Source organism: Phalangium opilio, unplaced genomic scaffold, assembly GCF_054372755.1.
Source record: "Phalangium opilio isolate 3A_F unplaced genomic scaffold, DU_Popi_V2 ptg000019l_1, whole genome shotgun sequence".
Classification (NCBI taxonomy): Eukaryota; Metazoa; Arthropoda; class Arachnida; order Opiliones; family Phalangiidae; genus Phalangium; species Phalangium opilio.
This window is the reverse complement of record NW_028324152.1, coordinates 3,244,322-3,262,410: the sequence shown is the minus strand read 5'-3', so window position 1 is coordinate 3,262,410 and position 18,089 is coordinate 3,244,322. Positions and strand designations below refer to the sequence as shown.

Sequence of the window (18,089 nt, the reverse complement as noted above, 5' to 3'; positions counted from 1 at the left end):
TAAATTCAAATTATTAACTAGCACTCTCGGCAACGGCCATATCACGCTGAATACACCGGTTCTCGTCCGATCACCGAAGTTAAGCAGCGTCGAGCGCAGTCAGTACTTGGGAACACTGCGTGCCGTTGGCTTTTTCCTTTTTGTTTCCTCTTTTAATTTCCACCAGATATGAAAAAAGCAAACATATCTTCTTTTTGTTATTGTTTTATAAAGATGAGATGAATTAAATTTAAATTATTAACTAGCACTCTCGGCAACGGCCATATCATGCTGAAAACACCGGTTCTCGTCCGATCACCGAAGTTAAGCAGCGTCGAGCGCAGTCAGTACGTGGGAACACTGCGTGCCGTTAGCTTTTTCCTTTTTGTTTCCTCTTTTAAATTCCACCAGATATGAAAAAAGCAAACATATCTTCTTTTTGTTATTGTTTTATAAAGATGAAGGTGAAATAAATTCAAATTATTAACTAGCACTCTCGGCAACGGCCATATCATGCTGAAAACACCGGTTCTCGTCCGATCACCGAAGTTAGCAGCGTCGAGCGCAGTCAGTACTTGGGAACACTGCGTGCCGTTGGCTTTTTCCTTTGTGTTTCCTCTTTTAATTTCCACCAGATATGAAAAAAGCAAACATATCTTCTTTTTGTTATTGTTTTATAAAGATGAAGGTGAAATAAATTCAAATTATTAACTAGCACTCTCGGCAACGGCCATATCATGCTGAAAACACCGGTTCTCGTCCGATCACCGAAGTTAAGCAGCGTCGAGCGCAGTCAGTACTTGGGAACACTGCGTGCCATTGGCTTTTTCCTTTGTGTTTCCTCTTTTAATTTCCACCAGATATGAAAAAAGCAAACATATCTTCTTTTTGTTATTGTTTTATAGAGATGAAGGTTAATTAAATTCAAATTATTAACTAGCACTCTCGGCAACGGCCATATCATGCTGAAAACACCGGATCTCGTCCGATCACCGAAGTTAAGCAGCGTCGAGCGCAGTCAGTACTTGGGAACACTACTTGCCGTTGGCTTTTTCCTTTTTGTTTCCTCTTTTAAATTCCACCAGATATGAAAAAATCAAACATATCTTCTTTTTGTTATTGTTTTATAAAGATGAAGGTTAATTAAATTCAAATTATTAACTAGCAGTCTCGGCAACGGCCATATCACGCTGAATACACCGGTTCTCGTCCGATCACCGAAGTTAAGCAGCGTCGAGCGCAGTCAGTACTTGGGAACACTGCGTGCCGTTGGCTTTTTCCTTTTTGTTTCCTCTTTTAATTCCACCAGATATGAAAAAAACAAACATATCTTCTTTTTGTTATTGTTTTATAAAGAGGAAGGTTAATTAAATTCAAATTATTAACTAGCACTCTCGGCAACGGCCATATCATGCTGAAAACACCGGTTCTCGTCCGATCACCGAAGTTAAGCAGCGTCGAGCGCAGTCAGTACGTGGGAACACTGCGTGCCGTTAGCTTTTTCCTTTTTGTTTCCTCTTTTAAATTCCACCAGATATGAAAAAAGCAAACATATCTTATTTTTGTTATTGTTTTATAGAGATGAAGGTTAATTAAATTCAAATTATTAACTAGCACTCTCGGCAACGGCCATATCATGCTGAAAACACCGGATCTCGTCCGATCACCGAAGTTAAGCAGCGTCGAGCGCAGTCAGTACTTGGGAACACTGCGTGCCGTTGGGTTTTTCCTTTTTGTTTCCTCTTTTAAATTCCACCAGATATGAAAAAAGCAAACATATCTTCTTTTTGTTATTGTTTTATAAAGATGAAGGTGAATTAAATTCAAATTATTAACTAGCACTCTCGGCAACGGCCATATCACGCTGAATACACCGGTTCTCGTCCGATCACCGAAGTTAAGCAGCGTCGAGCGCAGTCAGTACTTGGGAACACTGCGTGCCGTTGGCTTTTTCCTTTGTGTTTCCTCTTTTAATTTCCACCAGATATGAAAAAAGCAAACATATCTTCTTTTTGTTATTGTTTTATAAAGATGATGGTGAAATAAATTCAAATTATTAACTAGCACTCTCGGCAACGGCCATATCATGCTGAAAACACCGGTTCTCGTCCGATCACCGAAGTTAGCAGCGTCGAGCGCAGTCAGTACTTGGGAACACTGCGTGCCGTTGGCTTTTTCCTTTGTGTTTCCTCTTTTAATTTCCACCAGATATGAAAAAAGCAAACATATCTTCTTTTTGTTATTGTTTTATAAAGATGAGATGAATTAAATTCAAATTATTAACTAGCACTCTCGGCAACGGCCATATCATGCTGAAAACACCGGTTCTCGTCCGATCACCGAAGTTAAGCAGCGTCGAGCGCAGTCAATATGGGAGGGAGACCACTTAGGAACACTGCGTGCCGTTGGTTTTTTCACTTTTTTTTCTTCTTTTAAATTCCAATAGATATGAAAAAAGCAAACATATTTTCTTTTTGTTATTGTTTTAAAAAGATGAAGGTTAATTTGTCTCACTTAATTTAAATTCGAATTATTAACTAGCACTCTCGGCAACGGCCATATCATGCTGAAAACACCGGTTCTCGTCCGATCACCGAAGTTAAGCTACATCGAGCGCAGTCAGTACTTGGGAGGGAGACCACTTAGGAACACTGCGTGCCGTTGGCTTTGTCACTTTTTTTCCTCTTTTAAAATCCAATAGATATGAAAAAAGCAAACATATTTTCATTTTGTTATTGCTTTAGAAAAGATGAAGGTTGATTTGTCTCACTTAATTTAAATTCGAATTATTAACTAGCACTCTCGGCAACGGCCATATCATGCTGAAAACACCGGTTCTCGTCCGATCACCGAAGTTAAGTAGCGTCGAGCGCAGTCAGTACGTGGGAACACTGCGTGCCGTTAGCTTTTTCCTTTTTGTTTCCTCTTTTAAATTCCACCAGATATGAAAAAAGCAAACATATCTTCTTTTTGTTATTATTTTATAGAGATGAAGGTTAATTAAATTCAAATTATTAACTAGCACTCTCGGCAACGGCCATATCACGCTGAATACACCGGTTCTCGACCGATCACCGAAGTTAAGCAGCGTCGAGCGCGTTCAGTACTTGGGAACACTGCGTGCCGTTGGCTTTTTCCTTTGTGTTTCCTCTTTTAATTTCCACCAGATATGAAAAAAGCAAACATATCTTCTTTTTGTTATTTTTTTATAAAGATGAAGGTGAAATAAATTCAAATTATTAACTAGCACTCTCGGCAACGGCCATATCATGCTGAAAACACCGGTTCTCGTCCGATCACCGAAGTTAAGCAGCGTCGAGCGCAGTCAGTACTTGGGAACACTGCGTGCCGTTGGCTTTTTCCTTTGTGTTTCCTCTTTTAATTTCCACCAGATATGAAAAAAGCAAACATATCTTCTTTTTGTTATTGTTTTATAAAGATGAAGGTGAAATAAATTCAAATTATTAACTAGCACTCTCGGCAACGGCCATATCATGCTGAAAACACCGGTTCTCGTCCGATCACCGAAGATAAGCAGCGTCGAGCGCAGTCAGTACTTGGGAACACTGCGTGCCGTTGGGTTTTTCCTTTTTGTTTCCTATTTTAAATTCCACCAGATATGAAAAAAGCAAACACATCTTCTTTATGTTATTGTTTTATAAAGATGAAGGTGTATTAAATTCAAGTTATTAACTAGCACTCTCGGCAACGGCCATATCACGCTGAATACACCGGTTCTCGTCCGATCACCGAAGTTAAGCAGCGTTGAGTGCAGTCAGTACTTGGGAGGGAGACCACTTAGGAACACTGCGTGTCGTTGGCTTTTTCACTTTTTTTTCCTCTTTAAAAATCCAATAGATATGAAAAAAGCAAATATATTTTCATTTTGTTATTGTTTTAAAAAGATGAAGGTTAATTTGTCTCACTTAATTTAAATTCGAATTATTAACTAGCACTCTCGGCAATGGCCATATCATGCTGAAAACACCGGTTCTCGTCCGATCACCGAAGTTAAGCAGCGTCGAGCGCAGTCAGTACTTGGGAACACTGCGTGCCGTTGGGTTTTTCCTTTTTGTTTCCTATTTTAAATTCCACCAGATATGAAAAAAGCAAACATATCTTCTTTTTGTTATTGTTTTATAAAGATGAAGGTGAATTAAATTCATATTATTAACTAGCACTCTCGGCAACGGCCATATCACGCTGAATACACCGGTTCTCGTCCGATCACCGAAGTTAAGCAGCGTCGAGCGCAGGCAGTACTTGGGAACACTGCGTGCCGTTGGCTTTTTCACTTTTTTTTCTTCTTTAAAATTCCAATAGATATGAAAAAAGCAAACATATTTTCTTTTTGTTATTGTTTTAAAAAGATGAAGGTTAATTTGTCTCACTTAATTTAAATTCGAATTATTAACTAGCACTCTCGGCAACGGCCATATCATGCTGAAAACACCGGTTCTCGTCCGATCACCGAAGTTAAGCAGCGTCGAGCGCAGTCAGTACGTGGGAACACTGCGTGCCGTTAGCTTTTTCCTTTTTGTTTCCTCTTTTAAATTCCACCAGATATGAAAAAAGCAAACATATCTTCTTTTTGTTATTGTTTTATAGAGATGAAGGTTAATTAAATTCAAATTATTAACTAACACTCTCGGCAACGGCCATATCACGCTGAATACACCGGTTCTCGTCCGATCACCGAAGTTAAGCAGCGTCGAGCGCAGTCAGTACTTGGGAACACTGCGTGCCGATGGCTTTTTCCTTTGCGTTTCCTCTTTTAATTTCCACCAGATATGAAAAAAGCAAACATATCTTCTTTTTGTTATTGTTTTATAAAGATGAGATGAATTAAATTCAAATTATTAACTAGCACTTTCGGCAACGGCCATATCACGCTGAATACACTGGTTCTCGTCCGATCACCGAAGTTAAGCAGCGTTGAGTGCAGTCAGTACTTGGGAGGGAGACCACTTAGGAACGCTGCGTGTCGTTGGCTTTTTCACTTTTTTTTCCTCTTATAAAATCCAATAGATATGAAAAAAGCAAACATATTTTCATTTTGTTATTGTTTTAAAAAGATGAAGGTTAATTTGTCTAACTTAATTTAAATTCGAATTATTAACTAGCACTCTCGGCAACGGCCATATCATGCTGAAAACACCGGTTCTCGTCCGATCACCGAAGTTAAGCAGCGTCGAGCGCAGTCAGTACTTGGGAACACTGCGTGCCGTTGGCTTTTTCCTTTTTGTTTCCTCTTTTTAATTCCACCAGATATGAAAAAATCAAACATATCTTCTTTTTGTTATTGTTTTATAAAGATGAAGGTTAATTAAATTCAAATTATTAACTAGCAGTCTCGGCAACGGCCATATCACGCTGAATACACCGGTTCTCGTCCGATCACCGAAGTTAAGCAGCGTCGAGCGCAGTCAGTACTTGGGAACACTGCGTGCCGTTGGCTTTTTCCTTTGTGTTTCCTCTTTTAATTTCCACCAGATATGAAAAAAGCAAACATATCTTCTTTTTGTTATTGTTTTATAAAGATGAAGGTGAAATAAATTCAAATTATTAACTAGCACTCTCGGCAACGGCCATATCATGCTGAAAACACCGGTTCTCGTCCGATCACCGAAGTTAAGCAGCGTCGAGCGCAGTCAGTATGGGAGGGAGACCACTTAGGAACACTGCGTGCCGTTGGCTTTTTCACTTTTTTTTCCTCTTTTAAATTCCAATAGATATGAAAAAAGCAAACATATTTTAATTTTGTTATTGCTTTAAAAAGATGAAGGTTAATTTGTCTCACTTAATTTAAATTCGAATTATTAACTAGCACTCTCGGCAACGGCCATATCATGCTGAAAACACCGGTTCTCGTCCGATCACCGAAGTTAAGCAGCGTCGAGCGCAGTCAGTATGTGGGAACACTGCGTGCCGTTAGCTTTTTCCTTTTTGTTTCCTCTTTTAAATTCCACCAGATATGAAAAAAGCAAACATATCTTCTTTTTGTTATTGTTTTATAGAGATGAAGGTTAATTAAATTCAAATTATTAACTAGTACTCTCGGCAACGGCCATATCACGCTGAATACACCGGTTCTCGTCCGATCACCGAAGTTAAGCAGCGTCGAGCGCAGTCAGTACTTGGGAACACTGCGTGCCGTTGGCTTTTTCCTTTGTGTTTCCTCTTTTAATTTCCACCAGATATGAAAAAAGCAAACATATCTTCTTTTTGTTATTGTTTTATAAAGATGAAGGTGAAACAAATTCAAATTATTAACTAGCACTCTCGGCAACGGCCATATCATGCTGAAAACACCGGTTCTCGTCCGATCACCGAAGTTAAGCAGCGTCGAGCGCAGTCAGTATGGGAGGGAGACCACTTAGGAACACTGCGTGCCGTTGGCTTTTTCACTTTTTTTTCCTCTTTTAAATTCCAATAGATATGAAAAAAGCAAACATATTTTAATTTTGTTATTGCTTTAAAAAGATGAAGGTTAATTTGTCTCACTTAATTTAAATTCGAATTATTAACTAGCACTCTCGGCAACGGCCATATCATGCTGAAAACACCGGTTCTCGTCCGATCACCGAAGTTAAGCAGCGTCGAGCGCAGTCAGTACGTGGGAACACTGCGTGCCGTTAGCTTTTTCCTTTTTGTTTCCTCTTTTAAATTCCACCAGATATGAAAAAAGCAAACATATCTTCTTTTTGTTATTGTTTTATAGAGATGAAGGTTAATTAAATTCAAATTATTAACTAGCACTCTCGGCAACGGCCATATCATGCTGAAAACACCGGTTCTCGTCCGAACACCGAAGTTAAGCAGCGTCGAGCGCAGTCAATATAGGAGGGAGACCACTTAGGAACACTGCGTGCCGTTGGTTTTTTCACTTTTTTTTCTTCTTTTAAATTCCGATAGATATGAAAAAAGCAAACATATTTTCTTTTTGTTATTGTTTTAAAAAGATGAAGGTTAATTTTTCTCACTTAATTTAAATTCGAATTATTAACTAGCACTCTCGGCAACGGCCATATCATGCTGAAAACACCGGTTCTCGTCCGATCACCGAAGTTAAGCAACGTCGAGCGCAGTCAGTACTTGGGAGGGAGACCACTTAGGAACACTGCGTGCCGTTGGCTTTGTCACTTTTTTCCTCTTTTAAAATCCAATAGATATGAAAAAAGCAAACATATTTTCATTTTGTTATTGCTTTAGAAAAGATGAAGGTTGATTTGTCTCACTTAATTTAAATTCGAATTATTAACTAGCACTCTCGGCAACGGCCATATCATGCTGAAAACACCGGTTCTCGTCCGATCACCGAAGTTAAGCAGCGTCGAGCGCAGTCAGTACTTGGGAACACTGCGTGCCGTTAGCTTTTTCCTTTTTGTTTCCTCTTTTAAATTCCACCAGATATGAAAAAAGCAAACATATCTTCTTTTTGTTATTGTTTTATAGAGATGAAGGTTAATTAAATTCAAATTATTAACTAGCACTCTCGGCAACGGCCATATCACGCTGAATACAGCGGTTCTCGTCCGATCACCGAAGTTAAGCAGCGTCGATCGCAGTCAGTACTTGGGAACACTGCGTGCCGTTGGCTTTTTCCTTTGCGTTTCCTATTTTAAATTCCACCAGATATGAAAAAAGCAAACATATCTTCTTTTTGTTATTGTTTTATAAAGATGAAGGTGAATTAAATTCAAATTATTAACTAGCACCCTCGGCAACGGCCATATCACGCTGAATACACCGGTTCTCGTCCGACCACCGAAGTTAAGCAGCGTTGAGTGCAGTCAGTATTTGGGAGGGAGACCACTTAGGAACACTGCGTGTCGTTGGCTTTTTCACTTTTTTTTCCTCTTTTAAAATCCAATAGATATGAAAAAAGCAAACATATTTTCATTTTGTTATTGTTTTAAAAAGATGGTTAATTTGTCTCACTTAATTTAAATTCGAATTATTAACTAGCACTCTCGGCAACGGCCATATCATGCTAAAAACACCGGTTCTCGTCCGATCACCGAAGTTAAGCAGCGTCGAGCGCAGTCAGTACTTGGAAGGGAGACCACTTAGGAACACTGCGTGCCGTTGGCTTTGTCACTTTTTTTCCTCTTTTAAAATCCAATAGATATGAAAAAAGCAAACATATTTTCATTTTGTTATTGCTTTAAAAAGATGAAGGTTAATTTGTCTCACTTAATTTAAATTCGATTTATTAACTAGCACTCTCGGCAACGGCCATATCATGCTGAAAACACCGGTTCTCGTCCGATCACCGAAGTTAAGCAGCGTCGAGCGCAGTCAGTCCTGGGAACACTGCGTGCCGTTAGCTTTTGCCTTTTTGTTTCCTCTTTTAAATTCCACCAGATATGAAAAAAGCAAACATATCTTCTTTTTGTTATTGTTTTATAGAGATGAAGGTTATTTAAATTCAAATTATTAACTAGCACTTTCGGCAACGGCCATATCACGCTGAATACACCGGTTCTCGTCCGATCACCGAAGTTAAGCAGCGTCGAGCGCAGTCAGTACTTGGGAACACTGCGTGCCGTTGGCTTTTTCCTTCTTGTTTCCTCTTTTAATTTCCACCAGATATGAAAAAAGCAAACATATCTTCTTTTTGTTATTGTTTTATAAAGATGAGATGAATTAAATTCAAATTATTAACTAGCACTCTCGGCAACGGCCATATCATGCTGAAAACACCGGTTCTCGTCCGATCACCGAAGTTAAGCAGCGTCGAGCGCTGTCAGTATGGGAGGGAGACCACTTAGGAACACTGCGTGCCGTTGGCTTTGTCACTTTTTTTCCTCTTTTAAAATCCAATAGATATGAAAAAAGCAAACATATTTTCATTTTGTTATTGTTTTAAAAAGATGAAGGTTAATTTGTCTCACTTAATTTAAATTCGAATTATTAACTAGCACTCTCGGCAATGGCCATATCATGCTGAAAACACCGGTTCTCGTCCGATCACCGAAGTTAAGCAGCGTCGAGCGCAGTCAGTACTTGGGAACACTGCGTGCCGTTGGGTTTTTCCTTTTTGTTTCCTATTTTAAATTCCACCAGATATGAAAAAAGCAAACATATCTTCTTTTTGTTATTGTTTTATAAAGATGAAGGTGAATTAAATTCATATTATTAACTAGCACTCTCGGCAACGGCCATATCACGCTGAATACACCGGTTCTCGTCCGATCACCGAAGTTAAGCAGCGTCGAGCGCAGGCAGTACTTGGGAACACTGCGTGCCGTTGGCTTTTTCACTTTTTTTTCTTCTTTAAAATTCCAATAGATATGAAAAAAGCAAACATATTTTCTTTTTGTTATTGTTTTAAAAAGATGAAGGTTAATTTGTCTCACTTAATTTAAATTCGAATTATTAACTAGCACTCTCGGCAACGGCCATATCATGCTGAAAACACCGGTTCTCGTCCGATCACCGAAGTTAAGCAGCGTCGAGCGCAGTCAGTACGTGGGAACACTGCGTGCCGTTAGCTTTTTCCTTTTTGTTTCCTCTTTTAAATTCCACCAGATATGAAAAAAGCAAACATATCTTCTTTTTGTTATTGTTTTATAGAGATGAAGGTTAATTAAATTCAAATTATTAACTAACACTCTCGGCAACGGCCATATCACGCTGAATACACCGGTTCTCGTCCGATCACCGAAGTTAAGCAGCGTCGAGCGCAGTCAGTACTTGGGAACACTGCGTGCCGATGGCTTTTTCCTTTGCGTTTCCTCTTTTAATTTCCACCAGATATGAAAAAAGCAAACATATCTTCTTTTTGTTATTGTTTTATAAAGATGAGATGAATTAAATTCAAATTATTAACTAGCACTTTCGGCAACGGCCATATCACGCTGAATACACTGGTTCTCGTCCGATCACCGAAGTTAAGCAGCGTTGAGTGCAGTCAGTACTTGGGAGGGAGACCACTTAGGAACGCTGCGTGTCGTTGGCTTTTTCACTTTTTTTTCCTCTTATAAAATCCAATAGATATGAAAAAAGCAAACATATTTTCATTTTGTTATTGTTTTAAAAAGATGAAGGTTAATTTGTCTAACTTAATTTAAATTCGAATTATTAACTAGCACTCTCGGCAACGGCCATATCATGCTGAAAACACCGGTTCTCGTCCGATCACCGAAGTTAAGCAGCGTCGAGCGCAGTCAGTACTTGGGAACACTGCGTGCCGTTGGCTTTTTCCTTTTTGTTTCCTCTTTTTAATTCCACCAGATATGAAAAAATCAAACATATCTTCTTTTTGTTATTGTTTTATAAAGATGAAGGTTAATTAAATTCAAATTATTAACTAGCAGTCTCGGCAACGGCCATATCACGCTGAATACACCGGTTCTCGTCCGATCACCGAAGTTAAGCAGCGTCGAGCGCAGTCAGTACTTGGGAACACTGCGTGCCGTTGGCTTTTTCCTTTGTGTTTCCTCTTTTAATTTCCACCAGATATGAAAAAAGCAAACATATCTTCTTTTTGTTATTGTTTTATAAAGATGAAGGTGAAATAAATTCAAATTATTAACTAGCACTCTCGGCAACGGCCATATCATGCTGAAAACACCGGTTCTCGTCCGATCACCGAAGTTAAGCAGCGTCGAGCGCAGTCAGTATGGGAGGGAGACCACTTAGGAACACTGCGTGCCGTTGGCTTTTTCACTTTTTTTTCCTCTTTTAAATTCCAATAGATATGAAAAAAGCAAACATATTTTAATTTTGTTATTGCTTTAAAAAGATGAAGGTTAATTTGTCTCACTTAATTTAAATTCGAATTATTAACTAGCACTCTCGGCAACGGCCATATCATGCTGAAAACACCGGTTCTCGTCCGATCACCGAAGTTAAGCAGCGTCGAGCGCAGTCAGTATGTGGGAACACTGCGTGCCGTTAGCTTTTTCCTTTTTGTTTCCTCTTTTAAATTCCACCAGATATGAAAAAAGCAAACATATCTTCTTTTTGTTATTGTTTTATAGAGATGAAGGTTAATTAAATTCAAATTATTAACTAGTACTCTCGGCAACGGCCATATCACGCTGAATACACCGGTTCTCGTCCGATCACCGAAGTTAAGCAGCGTCGAGCGCAGTCAGTACTTGGGAACACTGCGTGCCGTTGGCTTTTTCCTTTGTGTTTCCTCTTTTAATTTCCACCAGATATGAAAAAAGCAAACATATCTTCTTTTTGTTATTGTTTTATAAAGATGAAGGTGAAACAAATTCAAATTATTAACTAGCACTCTCGGCAACGGCCATATCATGCTGAAAACACCGGTTCTCGTCCGATCACCGAAGTTAAGCAGCGTCGAGCGCAGTCAGTATGGGAGGGAGACCACTTAGGAACACTGCGTGCCGTTGGCTTTTTCACTTTTTTTTCCTCTTTTAAATTCCAATAGATATGAAAAAAGCAAACATATTTTAATTTTGTTATTGCTTTAAAAAGATGAAGGTTAATTTGTCTCACTTAATTTAAATTCGAATTATTAACTAGCACTCTCGGCAACGGCCATATCATGCTGAAAACACCGGTTCTCGTCCGATCACCGAAGTTAAGCAGCGTCGAGCGCAGTCAGTACGTGGGAACACTGCGTGCCGTTAGCTTTTTCCTTTTTGTTTCCTCTTTTAAATTCCACCAGATATGAAAAAAGCAAACATATCTTCTTTTTGTTATTGTTTTATAGAGATGAAGGTTAATTAAATTCAAATTATTAACTAGCACTCTCGGCAACGGCCATATCATGCTGAAAACACCGGTTCTCGTCCGAACACCGAAGTTAAGCAGCGTCGAGCGCAGTCAATATAGGAGGGAGACCACTTAGGAACACTGCGTGCCGTTGGTTTTTTCACTTTTTTTTCTTCTTTTAAATTCCGATAGATATGAAAAAAGCAAACATATTTTCTTTTTGTTATTGTTTTAAAAAGATGAAGGTTAATTTTTCTCACTTAATTTAAATTCGAATTATTAACTAGCACTCTCGGCAACGGCCATATCATGCTGAAAACACCGGTTCTCGTCCGATCACCGAAGTTAAGCAACGTCGAGCGCAGTCAGTACTTGGGAGGGAGACCACTTAGGAACACTGCGTGCCGTTGGCTTTGTCACTTTTTTCCTCTTTTAAAATCCAATAGATATGAAAAAAGCAAACATATTTTCATTTTGTTATTGCTTTAGAAAAGATGAAGGTTGATTTGTCTCACTTAATTTAAATTCGAATTATTAACTAGCACTCTCGGCAACGGCCATATCATGCTGAAAACACCGGTTCTCGTCCGATCACCGAAGTTAAGCAGCGTCGAGCGCAGTCAGTACTTGGGAACACTGCGTGCCGTTAGCTTTTTCCTTTTTGTTTCCTCTTTTAAATTCCACCAGATATGAAAAAAGCAAACATATCTTCTTTTTGTTATTGTTTTATAGAGATGAAGGTTAATTAAATTCAAATTATTAACTAGCACTCTCGGCAACGGCCATATCACGCTGAATACAGCGGTTCTCGTCCGATCACCGAAGTTAAGCAGCGTCGATCGCAGTCAGTACTTGGGAACACTGCGTGCCGTTGGCTTTTTCCTTTGCGTTTCCTATTTTAAATTCCACCAGATATGAAAAAAGCAAACATATCTTCTTTTTGTTATTGTTTTATAGAGATGAAGGTTAATTAAATTCAAATTATTAACTAGTACTCTCGGCAACGGCCATATCACGCTGAATACACCGGTTCTCGTCCGATCACCGAAGTTAAGCAGCGTCGAGCGCAGTCAGTACTTGGGAACACTGCGTGCCGTTGGCTTTTTCCTTTGTGTTTCCTCTTTTAATTTCCACCAGATATGAAAAAAGCAAACATATCTTCTTTTTGTTATTGTTTTATAAAGATGAAGGTGAAACAAATTCAAATTATTAACTAGCACTCTCGGCAACGGCCATATCATGCTGAAAACACCGGTTCTCGTCCGATCACCGAAGTTAAGCAGCGTCGAGCGCAGTCAGTACTTGGGAACACTGCGTGCCGTTAGCTTTTTCCTTTTTGTTTCCTCTTTTAAATTCCACCAGATATGAAAAAAGCAAACATATCTTCTTTTTGTTATTGTTTTATAGAGATGAAGGTTAATTAAATTCAAATTATTAACTAGCACTCTCGGCAACGGCCATATCACGCTGAATACAGCGGTTCTCGTCCGATCACCGAAGTTAAGCAGCGTCGATCGCAGTCAGTACTTGGGAACACTGCGTGCCGTTGGCTTTTTCCTTTGCGTTTCCTATTTTAAATTCCACCAGATATGAAAAAAGCAAACATATCTTCTTTTTGTTATTGTTTTATAAAGATGAAGGTGAATTAAATTCAAATTATTAACTAGCACCCTCGGCAACGGCCATATCACGCTGAATACACCGGTTCTCGTCCGACCACCGAAGTTAAGCAGCGTTGAGTGCAGTCAGTATTTGGGAGGGAGACCACTTAGGAACACTGCGTGTCGTTGGCTTTTTCACTTTTTTTTCCTCTTTTAAAATCCAATAGATATGAAAAAAGCAAACATATTTTCATTTTGTTATTGTTTTAAAAAGATGGTTAATTTGTCTCACTTAATTTAAATTCGAATTATTAACTAGCACTCTCGGCAACGGCCATATCATGCTAAAAACACCGGTTCTCGTCCGATCACCGAAGTTAAGCAGCGTCGAGCGCAGTCAGTACTTGGAAGGGAGACCACTTAGGAACACTGCGTGCCGTTGGCTTTGTCACTTTTTTTCCTCTTTTAAAATCCAATAGATATGAAAAAAGCAAACATATTTTCATTTTGTTATTGCTTTAAAAAGATGAAGGTTAATTTGTCTCACTTAATTTAAATTCGATTTATTAACTAGCACTCTCGGCAACGGCCATATCATGCTGAAAACACCGGTTCTCGTCCGATCACCGAAGTTAAGCAGCGTCGAGCGCAGTCAGTCCTGGGAACACTGCGTGCCGTTAGCTTTTGCCTTTTTGTTTCCTCTTTTAAATTCCACCAGATATGAAAAAAGCAAACATATCTTCTTTTTGTTATTGTTTTATAGAGATGAAGGTTATTTAAATTCAAATTATTAACTAGCACTTTCGGCAACGGCCATATCACGCTGAATACACCGGTTCTCGTCCGATCACCGAAGTTAAGCAGCGTCGAGCGCAGTCAGTACTTGGGAACACTGCGTGCCGTTGGCTTTTTCCTTCTTGTTTCCTCTTTTAATTTCCACCAGATATGAAAAAAGCAAACATATCTTCTTTTTGTTATTGTTTTATAAAGATGAGATGAATTAAATTCAAATTATTAACTAGCACTCTCGGCAACGGCCATATCATGCTGAAAACACCGGTTCTCGTCCGATCACCGAAGTTAAGCAGCGTCGAGCGCTGTCAGTATGGGAGGGAGACCACTTAGGAACACTGCGTGCCGTTGGCTTTGTCACTTTTTTTCCTCTTTTAAAATCCAATAGATATGAAAAAAGCAAACATATTTTCATTTTGTTATTGCTTTAAAAAGATGAAGGTTAATTTGTCTCACTTAATTTAAATTCGATTTATTAACTAGCACTCTCGGCAACGGCCATATCATGCTGAAAACACCGGTTCTCGTCCGATCACCGAAGTTAAGCAGCGTCGAGCGCAGTCAGTCCTGGGAACACTGCGTGCCGTTAGCTTTTGCCTTTTTGTTTCCTCTTTTAAATTCCACCAGATATGAAAAAAGCAAACATATCTTCTTTTTGTTATTGTTTTATAGAGATGAAGGTTATTTAAATTCAAATTATTAACTAGCACTTTCGGCAACGGCCATATCACGCTGAATACACCGGTTCTCGTCCGATCACCGAAGTTAAGCAGCGTCGAGCGCAGTCAGTACTTGGGAACACTGCGTGCCGTTGGCTTTTTCCTTCTTGTTTCCTCTTTTAATTTCCACCAGATATGAAAAAAGCAAACATATCTTCTTTTTGTTATTGTTTTATAAAGATGAGATGAATTAAATTCAAATTATTAACTAGCACTCTCGGCAACGGCCATATCATGCTGAAAACACCGGTTCTCGTCCGATCACCGAAGTTAAGCAGCGTCGAGCGCAGTCAGTATGGGAGGGAGACCACTTAGGAACACTGCGTGCCGTTGGTTTTTTCACTTTTTTTTCTTCTTTTAAATTCCAATAGATATGAAAAAAGCAAACATATTTTCTTTTTGTTATTGTTTTAAAAAGATGAAGGTTAATTTGTCTCACTTAATTTAAATTCGAATTATTAACTAGCACTCTCGGCAACGGCCATATCATGCTGAAAACACCGGTTCTCGTCCGATCACCGAAGTTAAGCAGCGTCGAGCGCAGTCAGTACTTGGGAGGGAGAACACTTAGGAACACTGCGTGCCGTTGGCTTTGTCACTTTTTTTCCTCTTTTAAAATCCAATAGATATGAAAAAAGCAAACATATTTTCATTTTGTTATTGCTTTAGAAAAGATGAAGGTTAATTTGTCTCACTTAATTTAAATTCGAATTATTAACTAGCACTCTCGGCAACGGCCATATCATGCTGAAAACACCGATTCTCGTCCGATCACCGAAGTTAAGCAGCGTCGAGCGCAGTCAGTCCTGGGAACACTGCGTGCCGTTAGCTTTTGCCTTTTTGTTTCCTCTTTTAAATTCCACCAGATATGAAAAAAGCAAACATATCTTCTTTTTGTTATTGTTTTATAGAGATGAAGGTTAATTAAATTCAAATTATTAACTAGCACTTTCGGCAACGGCCATATCACGCTGAATACACCGGTTCTCGTCCGATCACCGAAGTTAAGCAGCGTCGAGCGCAGTCAGTACTTGGGAACACTGCGTGCCGTTGGCTTTTTCCTTCGTGTTTCCTCTTTTAATTTCCACCAGATATGAAAAAAGCAAACATATCTTCTTTTTGTTATTGTTTTATAAAGATGAGATGAATTAAATTCAAATTATTAACTAGCACTCTCGGCAACGGCCATATCATGCTGAAAACACCGGTTCTCGTCCGATCACCGAAGTTAAGCAGCGTCGAGCGCAGTCAGTATGGGAGGGAGACCACTTAGGAACACTGCGTGCCGTTGGTTTTTTCACTTTTTTTTCTTCTTTTAAATTCCAATAGATATGAAAAAAGCAAACATATTTTCTTTTTGTTATTGTTTTAAAAAGATGAAGGTTAATTTGTCTCACTTAATTTAAATTCGAATTATTAACTAGCACTCTCGGCAACGGCCATATCATGCTGAAAACACCGGTTCTCGTCCGATCACCGAAGTTAAGCAGCGTCGAGCGCAGTCAGTACTTGGGAGGGAGAACACTTAGGAACACTGCGTGCCGTTGGCTTTGTCACTTTTTTTCCTCTTTTAAAATCCAATAGATATGAAAAAAGCAAACATATTTTCATTTTGTTATTGCTTTAGAAAGATGAAGGTTAATTTGTCTCACTTAATTTAAATTCGAATTATTAACTAGCACTCTCGGCAACGGCCATATCATGCTGAAAACACCGGTTCTCGTCCGATCACCGAAGTTAAGCAGCGTCGAGCGCAGTCAGTCCTGGGAACACTGCGTGCCGTTAGCTTTTGCCTTTTTGTTTCCTCTTTTAAATTCCACCAGATATGAAAAAAGCAAACATATCTTCTTTTTGTTATTGTTTTATAGAGATGAAGGTTAATTAAATTCAAATTATTAACTAGCACTCTCGGCAACGGCCATATCACGCTGAATACACCGGTTCTCGTCCGATCACCGAAGTTAAGCAGCGTCGAGCGCAGTCAGTACTTGGGAACACTGCGTGCCGTTGGCTTTTTCCTTTGTGTTTCCTCTTTTAATTTCCACCAGATATGAAAAAAGCAAACATATCTTCTTTTTGTTATTGTTTTATAAAGATGAGATGAATTAAATTCAAATTATTAACTAGCACTCTCGGCAACGCCCATATCATGCTGAAAACACCGGTTCTCGTCCGATCACCGAAGTTAAGCAGGGTCGAGCGCAGTCAGTATGGGAGGGAGACCACTTAGGAACACTGCGTGCCGTTGGTTTTTTCACTTTTTTTTCTTCTTTTAAATTCCAATAGATATGAAAAAAGCAAACATATTTTCTTTTTGTTATTGTTTTAAAAAGATGAAGGTTAATTTGTCTCACTTAATTTAAATTCGAATTATTAACTAGCACTCTCGGCAACGGCCATATCATGCTGAAAACACCGGTTCTCGTCCGATCACCGAAGTTAAGCAGCGTCGAGCGCAGTCAGTACTTGGGAGGGAGACCACTTAGGAACACTGCGTGCCGTTGGCTTTGTCACTTTTTTTCCTCTTTTAAAATCCAATAGATATGAAAAAAGCAAACATATTTTCATTTTGTTATTGCTTTAGAAAAGATGAAGGTTAATTTGTCTCACTTAATTTAAATTCGAATTATTAACTAGCACTCTCGGCAACGGCCATATCACGCTGAATACACCGGTTCTCGTCCGATCACCGAAGTTAAGCAGCGTCGAGCGCAGTCAGTACTTGGGAACACTGCGTGCCGTTGGCTTTTTCCTTTGCGTTTCCTCTTTTAATTTCCACCAGATATGAAAAAAGCAAACATATCTTCTTTTTGTTATTGTTTTATAAAGATGAGATGAATTAAATTCAAATTATTAACTTACACTCTCGGCAACGGCCATATCATGCTGAAAACGCCGGTTCTCGTCCGATCACCGAAGTTATGCAGCTTTAAGCGCAGTCAGTACTTGGGAGGGAGACCACTTAGGAACACTGCGTGCCGTTGGCTTTTTCACTTTTTTTTCCTCTTTTAAAATCCAATAGATATGAAAAAAGCAAACATATTTTCATTTTGTTATTGCTTTAGAAAAGATGAAGGTTAATTTGTCTCACTTAATTTAAATTCGAATTATTAACTAGCACTCTCGGCAACGGCCATATCATGCTGAAAACACCGATTCTCGTCCGATCACCGAAGTTAAGCAGCGTCGAGCGCAGTCAGTACGTGGGAACACTGCGTGCCGTTAGCTTTTGCCTTTTTGTTTCCTCTTTTAAATTCCACCAGATATGAAAAAAGCAAACATATCTTCTTTTTGTTATTGTTTT

General features: G+C 39.1%; 1 non-coding gene and 70 pseudogenes across 1 annotated transcript; all 71 read left to right on the top strand.

Moving 5' to 3' along the window:
• The first annotated feature begins 28 nt into the window (after positions 1-28).
• Positions 29-131, top strand: LOC149699216 (5S ribosomal RNA; annotated as a pseudogene).
• Positions 132-252: 121 nt separating this feature from the next.
• Positions 253-355, top strand: LOC149699215 (5S ribosomal RNA; annotated as a pseudogene).
• A 346-nt stretch (positions 356-701) lies between these two features.
• On the top strand, positions 702-804 carry LOC149699214 (5S ribosomal RNA; annotated as a pseudogene).
• A 347-nt stretch (positions 805-1,151) lies between these two features.
• On the top strand, positions 1,152-1,254 carry LOC149699213 (5S ribosomal RNA; annotated as a pseudogene).
• Positions 1,255-1,375: 121 nt separating this feature from the next.
• On the top strand, positions 1,376-1,478 carry LOC149699212 (5S ribosomal RNA; annotated as a pseudogene).
• A 122-nt stretch (positions 1,479-1,600) lies between these two features.
• LOC149699211 (5S ribosomal RNA) lies at positions 1,601-1,703 on the top strand (annotated as a pseudogene).
• A 122-nt stretch (positions 1,704-1,825) lies between these two features.
• On the top strand, positions 1,826-1,928 carry LOC149699210 (5S ribosomal RNA; annotated as a pseudogene).
• A 345-nt stretch (positions 1,929-2,273) lies between these two features.
• LOC149699209 (5S ribosomal RNA) lies at positions 2,274-2,390 on the top strand (annotated as a pseudogene).
• A 137-nt stretch (positions 2,391-2,527) lies between these two features.
• Positions 2,528-2,646, top strand: LOC149699208 (5S ribosomal RNA; annotated as a pseudogene).
• Positions 2,647-3,008: 362 nt separating this feature from the next.
• LOC149699207 (5S ribosomal RNA) lies at positions 3,009-3,111 on the top strand (annotated as a pseudogene).
• A 122-nt stretch (positions 3,112-3,233) lies between these two features.
• Positions 3,234-3,336, top strand: LOC149699206 (5S ribosomal RNA; annotated as a pseudogene).
• Positions 3,337-3,458: 122 nt separating this feature from the next.
• LOC149699205 (5S ribosomal RNA) lies at positions 3,459-3,561 on the top strand (annotated as a pseudogene).
• A 122-nt stretch (positions 3,562-3,683) lies between these two features.
• On the top strand, positions 3,684-3,802 carry LOC149699204 (5S ribosomal RNA; annotated as a pseudogene).
• A 137-nt stretch (positions 3,803-3,939) lies between these two features.
• On the top strand, positions 3,940-4,042 carry LOC149699203 (5S ribosomal RNA; annotated as a pseudogene).
• Positions 4,043-4,164: 122 nt separating this feature from the next.
• Positions 4,165-4,267, top strand: LOC149699202 (5S ribosomal RNA; annotated as a pseudogene).
• A 137-nt stretch (positions 4,268-4,404) lies between these two features.
• LOC149699201 (5S ribosomal RNA) lies at positions 4,405-4,507 on the top strand (annotated as a pseudogene).
• A 122-nt stretch (positions 4,508-4,629) lies between these two features.
• On the top strand, positions 4,630-4,732 carry LOC149699200 (5S ribosomal RNA; annotated as a pseudogene).
• A 121-nt stretch (positions 4,733-4,853) lies between these two features.
• Positions 4,854-4,972, top strand: LOC149699199 (5S ribosomal RNA; annotated as a pseudogene).
• Positions 4,973-5,109: 137 nt separating this feature from the next.
• Positions 5,110-5,212, top strand: LOC149699198 (5S ribosomal RNA; annotated as a pseudogene).
• A 122-nt stretch (positions 5,213-5,334) lies between these two features.
• Positions 5,335-5,437, top strand: LOC149699197 (5S ribosomal RNA; annotated as a pseudogene).
• Positions 5,438-5,559: 122 nt separating this feature from the next.
• Positions 5,560-5,676, top strand: LOC149699196 (5S ribosomal RNA; annotated as a pseudogene).
• Positions 5,677-5,813: 137 nt separating this feature from the next.
• Positions 5,814-5,916, top strand: LOC149699195 (5S ribosomal RNA; annotated as a pseudogene).
• Positions 5,917-6,038: 122 nt separating this feature from the next.
• Positions 6,039-6,141, top strand: LOC149699194 (5S ribosomal RNA; annotated as a pseudogene).
• Positions 6,142-6,263: 122 nt separating this feature from the next.
• Positions 6,264-6,380, top strand: LOC149699193 (5S ribosomal RNA; annotated as a pseudogene).
• A 137-nt stretch (positions 6,381-6,517) lies between these two features.
• LOC149699192 (5S ribosomal RNA) lies at positions 6,518-6,620 on the top strand (annotated as a pseudogene).
• A 122-nt stretch (positions 6,621-6,742) lies between these two features.
• Positions 6,743-6,859, top strand: LOC149699191 (5S ribosomal RNA; annotated as a pseudogene).
• Positions 6,860-6,996: 137 nt separating this feature from the next.
• LOC149699190 (5S ribosomal RNA) lies at positions 6,997-7,115 on the top strand (annotated as a pseudogene).
• A 136-nt stretch (positions 7,116-7,251) lies between these two features.
• LOC149699189 (5S ribosomal RNA) lies at positions 7,252-7,354 on the top strand (annotated as a pseudogene).
• A 122-nt stretch (positions 7,355-7,476) lies between these two features.
• On the top strand, positions 7,477-7,579 carry LOC149699188 (5S ribosomal RNA; annotated as a pseudogene).
• Positions 7,580-7,701: 122 nt separating this feature from the next.
• Positions 7,702-7,820, top strand: LOC149699187 (5S ribosomal RNA; annotated as a pseudogene).
• Positions 7,821-7,954: 134 nt separating this feature from the next.
• Positions 7,955-8,073, top strand: LOC149699186 (5S ribosomal RNA; annotated as a pseudogene).
• A 136-nt stretch (positions 8,074-8,209) lies between these two features.
• On the top strand, positions 8,210-8,311 carry LOC149699185 (5S ribosomal RNA; annotated as a pseudogene).
• A 122-nt stretch (positions 8,312-8,433) lies between these two features.
• Positions 8,434-8,536, top strand: LOC149699184 (5S ribosomal RNA; annotated as a pseudogene).
• Positions 8,537-8,657: 121 nt separating this feature from the next.
• LOC149699183 (5S ribosomal RNA) lies at positions 8,658-8,774 on the top strand (annotated as a pseudogene).
• A 136-nt stretch (positions 8,775-8,910) lies between these two features.
• On the top strand, positions 8,911-9,013 carry LOC149699182 (5S ribosomal RNA; annotated as a pseudogene).
• Positions 9,014-9,135: 122 nt separating this feature from the next.
• LOC149699181 (5S ribosomal RNA) lies at positions 9,136-9,238 on the top strand (annotated as a pseudogene).
• A 137-nt stretch (positions 9,239-9,375) lies between these two features.
• On the top strand, positions 9,376-9,478 carry LOC149699180 (5S ribosomal RNA; annotated as a pseudogene).
• A 122-nt stretch (positions 9,479-9,600) lies between these two features.
• Positions 9,601-9,703, top strand: LOC149699179 (5S ribosomal RNA; annotated as a pseudogene).
• A 121-nt stretch (positions 9,704-9,824) lies between these two features.
• LOC149699178 (5S ribosomal RNA) lies at positions 9,825-9,943 on the top strand (annotated as a pseudogene).
• Positions 9,944-10,080: 137 nt separating this feature from the next.
• LOC149699177 (5S ribosomal RNA) lies at positions 10,081-10,183 on the top strand (annotated as a pseudogene).
• Positions 10,184-10,305: 122 nt separating this feature from the next.
• On the top strand, positions 10,306-10,408 carry LOC149699176 (5S ribosomal RNA; annotated as a pseudogene).
• A 122-nt stretch (positions 10,409-10,530) lies between these two features.
• On the top strand, positions 10,531-10,647 carry LOC149699175 (5S ribosomal RNA; annotated as a pseudogene).
• Positions 10,648-10,784: 137 nt separating this feature from the next.
• Positions 10,785-10,887, top strand: LOC149699174 (5S ribosomal RNA; annotated as a pseudogene).
• A 122-nt stretch (positions 10,888-11,009) lies between these two features.
• LOC149699173 (5S ribosomal RNA) lies at positions 11,010-11,112 on the top strand (annotated as a pseudogene).
• A 122-nt stretch (positions 11,113-11,234) lies between these two features.
• On the top strand, positions 11,235-11,351 carry LOC149699172 (5S ribosomal RNA; annotated as a pseudogene).
• A 137-nt stretch (positions 11,352-11,488) lies between these two features.
• Positions 11,489-11,591, top strand: LOC149699171 (5S ribosomal RNA; annotated as a pseudogene).
• Positions 11,592-11,713: 122 nt separating this feature from the next.
• LOC149699170 (5S ribosomal RNA) lies at positions 11,714-11,830 on the top strand (annotated as a pseudogene).
• Positions 11,831-11,967: 137 nt separating this feature from the next.
• Positions 11,968-12,086, top strand: LOC149699169 (5S ribosomal RNA; annotated as a pseudogene).
• Positions 12,087-12,222: 136 nt separating this feature from the next.
• On the top strand, positions 12,223-12,325 carry LOC149699168 (5S ribosomal RNA; annotated as a pseudogene).
• Positions 12,326-12,447: 122 nt separating this feature from the next.
• Positions 12,448-12,550, top strand: LOC149699167 (5S ribosomal RNA; annotated as a pseudogene).
• A 122-nt stretch (positions 12,551-12,672) lies between these two features.
• On the top strand, positions 12,673-12,775 carry LOC149699166 (5S ribosomal RNA; annotated as a pseudogene).
• A 122-nt stretch (positions 12,776-12,897) lies between these two features.
• LOC149699165 (5S ribosomal RNA) lies at positions 12,898-13,000 on the top strand (annotated as a pseudogene).
• Positions 13,001-13,122: 122 nt separating this feature from the next.
• Positions 13,123-13,225, top strand: LOC149699164 (5S ribosomal RNA; annotated as a pseudogene).
• Positions 13,226-13,347: 122 nt separating this feature from the next.
• On the top strand, positions 13,348-13,466 carry LOC149699163 (5S ribosomal RNA; annotated as a pseudogene).
• A 134-nt stretch (positions 13,467-13,600) lies between these two features.
• Positions 13,601-13,719, top strand: LOC149699162 (5S ribosomal RNA; annotated as a pseudogene).
• A 136-nt stretch (positions 13,720-13,855) lies between these two features.
• Positions 13,856-13,957, top strand: LOC149699161 (5S ribosomal RNA; annotated as a pseudogene).
• A 122-nt stretch (positions 13,958-14,079) lies between these two features.
• LOC149699160 (5S ribosomal RNA) lies at positions 14,080-14,182 on the top strand (annotated as a pseudogene).
• Positions 14,183-14,303: 121 nt separating this feature from the next.
• LOC149699159 (5S ribosomal RNA) lies at positions 14,304-14,420 on the top strand (annotated as a pseudogene).
• Positions 14,421-14,556: 136 nt separating this feature from the next.
• LOC149699158 (5S ribosomal RNA) lies at positions 14,557-14,658 on the top strand (annotated as a pseudogene).
• A 122-nt stretch (positions 14,659-14,780) lies between these two features.
• Positions 14,781-14,883, top strand: LOC149699157 (5S ribosomal RNA; annotated as a pseudogene).
• Positions 14,884-15,004: 121 nt separating this feature from the next.
• Positions 15,005-15,121, top strand: LOC149699156 (5S ribosomal RNA; annotated as a pseudogene).
• Positions 15,122-15,258: 137 nt separating this feature from the next.
• LOC149699155 (5S ribosomal RNA) lies at positions 15,259-15,377 on the top strand (annotated as a pseudogene).
• Positions 15,378-15,738: 361 nt separating this feature from the next.
• On the top strand, positions 15,739-15,841 carry LOC149699154 (5S ribosomal RNA; annotated as a pseudogene).
• A 121-nt stretch (positions 15,842-15,962) lies between these two features.
• Positions 15,963-16,079, top strand: LOC149699153 (5S ribosomal RNA; annotated as a pseudogene).
• A 137-nt stretch (positions 16,080-16,216) lies between these two features.
• On the top strand, positions 16,217-16,335 carry LOC149699152 (5S ribosomal RNA; annotated as a pseudogene).
• Positions 16,336-16,471: 136 nt separating this feature from the next.
• LOC149699151 (5S ribosomal RNA) lies at positions 16,472-16,573 on the top strand (annotated as a pseudogene).
• Positions 16,574-16,695: 122 nt separating this feature from the next.
• LOC149699150 (5S ribosomal RNA) lies at positions 16,696-16,798 on the top strand (annotated as a pseudogene).
• A 121-nt stretch (positions 16,799-16,919) lies between these two features.
• Positions 16,920-17,036, top strand: LOC149699149 (5S ribosomal RNA; annotated as a pseudogene).
• A 137-nt stretch (positions 17,037-17,173) lies between these two features.
• On the top strand, positions 17,174-17,292 carry LOC149699148 (5S ribosomal RNA). Its single transcript, XR_016382111.1, has one exon. It is a non-coding gene; the product is annotated as a 5S ribosomal RNA (ribosomal RNA).
• Positions 17,293-17,429: 137 nt separating this feature from the next.
• LOC149699147 (5S ribosomal RNA) lies at positions 17,430-17,532 on the top strand (annotated as a pseudogene).
• A 121-nt stretch (positions 17,533-17,653) lies between these two features.
• LOC149699146 (5S ribosomal RNA) lies at positions 17,654-17,772 on the top strand (annotated as a pseudogene).
• Positions 17,773-18,089: the final 317 nt, after the last annotated feature.